This window comes from Sminthopsis crassicaudata, chromosome 1, assembly GCF_048593235.1.
Source record: "Sminthopsis crassicaudata isolate SCR6 chromosome 1, ASM4859323v1, whole genome shotgun sequence".
In the NCBI taxonomy this organism is placed as follows: Eukaryota; Metazoa; Chordata; class Mammalia; order Dasyuromorphia; family Dasyuridae; genus Sminthopsis; species Sminthopsis crassicaudata.
This window is the reverse complement of record NC_133617.1, coordinates 4075950-4083715: the sequence shown is the minus strand read 5'-3', so window position 1 is coordinate 4083715 and position 7766 is coordinate 4075950. Positions and strand designations below refer to the sequence as shown.

The 7766-nt window shown below is 49.0% G+C and overlaps 1 pseudogene; it reads left to right on the top strand.

The window, feature by feature from the left end:
* The first annotated feature begins 3057 nt into the window (after nucleotides 1-3057).
* Nucleotides 3058-6810, top strand: LOC141542579 (mitochondrial potassium channel-like; annotated as a pseudogene).
* Nucleotides 6811-7766: the final 956 nt, after the last annotated feature.

The window sequence follows — 7766 nt, the reverse complement described above, 5'->3', positions numbered from 1 at the left end:
AGGAGTCCCCGCCGATCCCGAGCGTCCGAGAAAACCCGCCCGCGATCCCGGGGTCCCGCCCGAGCCCTGCCCCCGCCTCGGAAGGGCCGCTCCCCCCGCTCGGGAAGAAGAACCGTCCCGGCGTCCCCTCCGGCGCCCCCGGAGCCTTCGGAAGAAGAATTTCCCCCGAGAGCGGGAGCGGCCCCCGACGGCGTTCTGTTCTCATTAAAGGGGCTGGAAACGGCGCCCAGAGCGTCCGGGGGAGAAGCGGGGGCGCGCGGCTGGTTCTACTCCTCGGGCCGGGGAAGCTCCGGGCTGTGGTCCTTCCTCCGGGGGGCGGGGCGGGCGGCCTGAAGCTGACGTTCGATCCCTAGGAGCCAGGTTCCACTAACGGGCCGCGCTCCCGCCCTTTCTCCCGGCGGGTCTCGGGCTGAGTCTCAGGGGAGGAGCAGCCGGGGGAGAGCTCGGAGATTCTTGCCCGCAGCCCCCGAGGCCACGCGCTCTGGGACTGGCAGCTCGTCCCTCGTCCCACACCAATGGCCGCGGAGACGTCCTGGAGCCCGGAACATCCGGCCGCTCCCACGGGACGCCCCGCTGGGAACCTCAGTCGGGAGAAAGCAGCCCCGGGGCTCCGCCGCCCCTCGGGTTCCTCCTCTCGGCTGCTATTCCGGGCGGGGGAGGGGGGCGGACTTCTATCCTAGGTAATCAGGCCTTCGAGCGAATATAATTAAGATGACAATACTCCCCAAACTAATCTATTTATTTAGTGCTATACCAATCAGACTCCCAAGAAACTATCTTAATGACCTAGAAAAAATAACAACAAAATTCATATGGAAGAATAAAAGGTCGAGAATTGCAAGGGAACTAATGAAAAAAAAGTCAGAGGAAGGTGGTCTAAGTGTACCTGATTTAAAGCTATATTATAAAGCAACAGTCACCAAAACCATTTGGTATTGGCTAAGAAATAGACTAGTTGATCAGTGGCATAGATTAGGTTCACAGGACAAGATAGTGAATAAAAATAGCAATCTAATCTTTGACAAACCCAAAGATCCCAAATTTTGGGATAAGAATTCATTATTTGACAAAAACTGCTGGGAAAACTGGAAATTAGTATGGCAGAAACTAGGCATGGACCCACATTTAACACCACATACTAAGATTAGATCAAAATGGGTCCAAGATTTAGGCATAAAGAACGAAATCATAAATAAATTGGAGGAACATGGGATGGTTTACCTCTCAGACTTGTGGAGGAGGAAGGAGTTTGTGTCCAAGGGAGAACTAGAGACCATTATTGATCACAAAATAGAACATTTTGATTACACCAAATTAAAAAGTTTCTGCACAAACAAAACTAATGCAAACAAGATTAGAAGGGAAGTAACAAATTGGGAAAAAATTTTTACAGTTAAAGGTTCTGATAAAGGCCTCATCTCCAAAATATACAGAGAATTGACTTTAATTTATAAGAAATCAAGCCATTCTCCAATTGATAAATGGTCAAAGGATATGAACAGACAATTTTCAGATGATGAAATTAAAACAATTTCCACTCATATGAAAGAGTGTTCCAAATCACTATTGATCAGAGAAATGCAAATTAAGACAACTCTGAGGTATCATTACACACCTGTCAGATTGGCTAAGATGACAGGAACAAATAACGATGAATGTTGGAGGGGCTGTGGGAAAACTGGGACACTGATGCATTGTTGGTGGAGTTGTGAAAGAATCCAACCATTCTGGAGAGCAATCTGGAATTATGCCCAAAAAGTTATCAAAATGTGCATACCCTTTGACCCAGCCATACTACTACTGGGCTTATACCCCAAGGAACTACTAGAGAAGGGAAAGGGTCCTGTATGTGCCAAAATGTTTGTGGCAGCCCTTTTCATAGTGGCTAGAAGCTGGAAAATGAATGGATGTCCATCAATTGGAGAATGGTTGGGTAAACTATGGTATATGAATGTTATGGAATATTATTGTTCTATAAGAAATGACCAACAGGAGAAATACAGAGAGGCTTGGAGAGACTTACATCAACTGATGCTGAGTGAAACGAGCAGAACCAGAAGATCTTTATACACTTCAACAATGATACTGTATGAGGATGTATGCTGATGGAAGTGGATTTCTTCAACATAGAGAAGAGCTAATCCAATTCCAATTGATTAATGATGGACAGAACCAGCTACATCCAGAAAAGGAACACTGAGAAATGAATGTAAACTGTTATTTTTACCTTCTGAATCCAATTCTTCCTGTGCAACAAAAAATTCGGTTCTACACACATATATTGTATCTAGAATATACTGTAATATATTTAACATATATAAGACTGCTTGCCATCTGGGGGAGGGGGTTGGGGGAGGAAGGGAAAAAATCTGAACAGAAGTAAGTGCAAGGGATAATGTTGTAAAAAATTACCCATGCATATGTACTGTCAAAAAATGTTATAATTATAAAATAAAATTAAAAATTAAAAAAAAAAAAAAAAAAAAAGGTAATCAGGCCTTAGTCCCGCGGGGATTGGCGGCGATCTGCGGCCCGGAGGAGGAAAGTGCTCGGCCCCGCTCTCCAGGATCTTTCCTTATCACTCACTGGCAGAGAGAGGGGCAGGGTCCTGAAGGAAACGGGGAGCCGGAGAGGTTCTAGAGCAAGGGCGTGGCCGGTCACATCCATCCTCAGAAAGGGCTTTGGCCTTCGTGTGGGAAGCGGCTGGCGCGAGGAGGAGGATGTAGACGGCCGCTGGCCGAGGATCTCGGGGCCCCAGACTCCTGACTGGAAGGGCCTCGCAGCCTGAGTCAAGCTGCTCCAGTTCCCCCAGAAGGCCGCGATCCTGGGCCGTGAGCCGCAGAGGCAGGAGCCCCGGGGGATTCGCTCCCAGACTCCTCTCGGCTCTGCGGCCCACGGCAGTGTGTGACATTCCCCAAAGCCAGGCCCCCGGGGAGGGGGTGGGGAGCGGGGTCTCCGGCCAGGAGCCCCTCGGCCCCGGGAGCAGCCGCCATCGCCGCCCGGACTGGCCCAGGACCCGGGAGGTGCTATGGGGAGAGGCCCGGGGAGCGGGTTCCCATGGGAGGAGTGAGAGCGAGGCCGGCCCAGGGGCTGCCCCGTCTCCAGCCTCTTCCCCCCTCCCCGCCCCCCTCAGCCTGGTCCCTTCTAGCTCCATCTAGAACCTGCGCTCTGGGAGGGGTTCGGGGAGTGCGGCCTGGATGTGGATCCGGCCTCAGACACCGGCTCGCCGTGAGTCCCTGGGGACTTCATTTTACCACGTTTGCCTCAGTCTTCTCATCTGTAAAATGAGCCTGAGGAAGAACTGGTGCTCGGTCCCCCTCCCTGGCCCCCCTAGGAGTTCCGGTGGGTACAGGAGGCGGAGAGAGCGGCGGCGGCTGCACTCGGAGAAACCTCCGGCCCTCCCCGAGCCGCTGGCCTTTCCGCCCTCGGCTGAGCTAGAAGCGAACGGGAGCGCCCCGTAGTGCGGGCCTGGGAGAGAGCCCCAAAGGGATACTGCCGGGAGAGGCTTAGAACGGGGAATGTCAGAGGGGGAGGGGCTTAGGACGGGGAATGCCAGGGGGGAGAGGCTTAGAACGGGGAATGTCAGAGGGGGAGGGGCTTAGAACGGGGAATGCCAGAGGGGGAAGGGCTTAGGATGGGAATGTCAGAGGGGGAGGGGCTTAGAACAGGGAATGCCACAGCTCCAAGGGGCCTGACAACAGGGAATGTCAGAGGGGGAGAGGCTTAGAACGGGAATATCTGAGGAGGGAGGCGCTTAGAATGGGGAATGTCAGGGGGAGGGGCTTAGAACAGGGAATGTCAGAGGGGGAGGGGCTTAGAACAGGGAATGTCAGAGGGGGAGGGGCTTAGAACAGGGAATGACAGAGGGGGGGGGCTTAGAACAGGGAATGTCACAGCTCCAAGGGGCCTGACAACAGGGAATGTCAGAGGGGGAAGGGCTTAGAACGGGGAATGTCAGAGGAGGAGGGGCTTAGAACGGGGAATGTCAGAGGGGGAAGGGCTTAGAACGGGGAATGTCAGAGGGGGAAGAGCTTAGAACGGGGAATGTCAGAGGGGGAGGGGCTTAGAACGGGGAATGTCAGAGGGGGAAGGGCTTAGAACGGGGAATGTCAGAGGGGGAAGGGCTTAGAACGGGAATGTCCGAGGGGGAGGGGCTTAGAACAGGGAATGTCACAGCTCCAAGGGGCCTGACAACAGGGAATGTCAGAGGGGGAGAGGCTTAGAACGGGGAATGTCTGAGGAGGGAGGCGCTTAGAATGGGGAATGTCTGAGGGGGGAAAAGTTCTTAGCACAGGGAATATTAGAGCTGGGAGGGCTCCTAGAACTGGGAATGTTAGAGGTGGGAGGGGTCTCATAATGTAAAATAAATAAAGGCTTAGAAATCCTGTGATAAGTTTTCTAGACCATGTTTACATAGAGGCAAACTGAGGCCGAAAGGGCACAGGTGCATTAGGAGCAGCGGACTTCCTGACCCCAGCCTGAAGCCCTCTCTTTGGCCTCCACGGCCTGGGTTGGGTCCACTTGCTCAGACATAGGCACCTCCTCCCGGGTCCATTCTCTCTCCAGTGTATGCGCTTCCTTTCCCTTCTGCTGGCAAAGGCCTGATGGTGATCTTTTCTCTCAGGCATAGACCTTACCGTTCATTTCTCCCTCCTTTTTCTGAGATGGTGTTGCCTTTTTATATCAGATTCACTCGTGAGAGACAGATAGAAATGACCACATTCTGTGGGTTCTTTCAGAATGCAGGAATATTGCTCCATTGTGGGCGAAAATTTGAGTCTTTTTGGAAAGCAAAATAAAATTCTACAGTGTAGGAGCTACCCATAACTTCTTTTTAGAGTCAATGATTATGACTCTCCCAAGTGTGATACTCAGAATGAATGGAACCAGGTGAAAATTTCTCAAGAAGTCTAAGACATGGAGTGCATGAGACCCTAGATCTAAGTTTAGGGACTTCTGTGATCCCTGTTCTCAGAGGGCTGTAAGGCAGAAAAGGTCAAACTCTAGGCCTAAGCCTCAGGAAGTTTCGTGTCCCACAGGAAGTAGACAGCATTGCTCACCATTGGTCAGTGGCTACTTGCTTTTTAGTCCATCCAATGATCCCAAGTCTTTTGCTCCTTGCAAGGACTGAATAAATGCTGTTTGTATCTACAGATGCCTCTGGATAGTCAGTATGGATAAGGGGGTCTAGCACCCATCCCACCCCAGAAGATTTTTCCTAAAGAAAAAAAAGAAAACTCTCAAGCTGCATTGTTCTTCTTGATGTAAGGGAACTAGCAATGGGTAGATTTCCACTGCTACTGTGTCGTCTATATCAAATTTGAACACAGTTGATGGAATATAGCTTCTAGGGGAGAGAGCAATAATTTTAAGGTCCTCTGACCTTAGGGGGCTTCCGTTCTAACACACTGTCAGTGATTCCAAATCTTCTGGCTTTGGAACCCGTGATCCTGAGGCCCTCTGATCTAAATGCTATTGTTCTGTCAATGATTGTAAAAGTCTTCTGGCCTAGGAATATATTAATAGTGCTTCCCTTAAACTATAGGGAAGATATATTAGTGATCTTGAGACTCTCTAACCTTTGGATGCTATTTATTAGGATTACCAGGTGAGCACACTCTAATTATAGTTGACTATAATTATAGCAGACTATAATTATAATTGAGCAGACTCCCAGACCTTCACAATTCAAGAATTTTCCAGCTATTATTCTAACAATTTTGTCTAACAATTTCCAGCCCAAGGGAAAAACTTCAGCAAAAACTGCCATCAGACTATCACAGACTCACTGAAATGGGTCGAACCCTGGGGCAGAATTTCCAACGGAGAATATCTTCTGTGGCCAAAATTTGGTGGGACAGTTATGAGAGTTCGTTGGGCTAAATGAATTTCGAGAGGCCCAGGAGAATGTGACTGAGGCAGAGAGAAAGAGTTCATGGTGGCTTGAGGAATTGTCCAAAAGGTTAGAGATAATCTGGACTTCAGCCTCTTCTTTTCAAAAGAAATTTGGCCAGTACTTGGAACTTGCACCTCTGGAGCACAGATTGTTACAGGAAAAGAAGAGGCTTCGAACAGCTGCATTAATGCCAAAGAATCAGAAGGAGAGGAGTTTTCTCTCTTCTGCAGCAGGGAGGGAGAGTCATGAGAAGGAGCAAACAAGAGCTGAAAAGACAAAGAATTGGTCAGCCATCGGTTCTGTTCTAGTGGCTGTGGTTGGTATTGCTGGCTCCACTTATGTGAATTGAGTACGGTTTCAGGGACTGAGTCATTGCTTCTAGGATCCCAGACTGGACCAATGAGTCTGCAGGAAGCCACAACATGCAGAACAAGGATCTTGGTGACCTTACTCAAGAGCTTAGTGCACACTGGAATCAGGGTGTCTTCTGGAGCTGAAGAAGCTGCCATATCTCCTAGAGAAAGTTTCACATCTCATAAAGATACACACTTATTTTCAGCCTCTTTGAATGAACAGCTCAGCCATTCTCAGCAGGTCTGTTCACGTCTGGAGAGTTGACAAGAGCAGATTTCTGACCCGGACCAAAAATTCAGTCAAATGGTTGCAGAGATTCAGCTGGTAAAGGCTACAGCCCGTTCTCAGCTAACAGAACAAGCAGATCCACTTTGTGAGACCCTTCATTGGACACCAGGCAGTCCTTGGTGGCCCAGGACATGATTCTGGAACTGTCAGATATGGAACAGAAGTTGGAGGCCCAAGTCAACAGGAACTCTACCTACAGCACTTTGTTTGCTGCTATGCTGCCAGTGCTGTACATCCTTTTCAGAGCCTTCTCTGGAGGGAAGCTCCAGTGAGGATGAGGAGGTGTTGCCTTTAGGCTGGCAGGCACCTTACTGCTTGGTCCATTTAAGTCACGTGGGGTTTACTAAACCCCTCCAGAACTGCTGAAAGGGGAAAGATAGACAAGAGCGTTTTCTTTTTCACACACAAATTCACCTTTGTAAAATTGCAGCTCACATTTTGCATCCATTTACTAACTTTGCACTTACATGACATGATCCACTGAGGAAAAGAATTACATTTGAGATTAGGCTATTAAAAATCATTTAAAAACTTTAAAAGGTTCAGAGGAAAAGCTGATGCAGCCGTATCCACAGACCCTCTGTCTCCACTCCCTAATTCCCATGTGTCCAAAGAAAAGTAGCTATTTGGGATTTCATGAGCTGCCTTCCCCCTCCCCTCTTTTAAGTCATCAGCAGCCAAGAAATGGCAGTCTCTGATCTTTTGGCCTGAAGAAGGCCAAAAGGGCAGATTTGCCATGGACCATGAAGTTATCTTTGTGACAGGAGCCTCGAGGTAAAGACTTGCAATTCCTCTTGGAAAGAAGGATGGCTTCTCATGATTGATCTGTTTCTCTGATCTCAATGACCAACCAAGCAAATCTGGGCTGGCCAGCTTTTGGTTCTGCTGAGAGAGAGAGAGAGAGAGAGAGAGAGAGAGAGAGAGAGAGAGACAGAGACAGAGACAGAGACAGAGACAGAGACAGAGACAGAGAGTGTTTATAAGAAGCAGGGAGAGAATATTGGCCCTTAGCTTACTATTTCTATTTTTCCTCTCCCCTAAAAAATTCAGGTAACAATTCAATGGAAAGAAGTTTGGATCAGGAATCAAGAGTCATAGTTCCACTGCTTTCTGGGAAACTTTAGAAAGTAAGAGTTAGGGCAGTGGTTCCTAAAGGCAGATGCTTCCTAAGGCTTCTGCCATGATAGTCTCTTCTATGCTACCTCCTACTTTTGACATTGTGTATTCT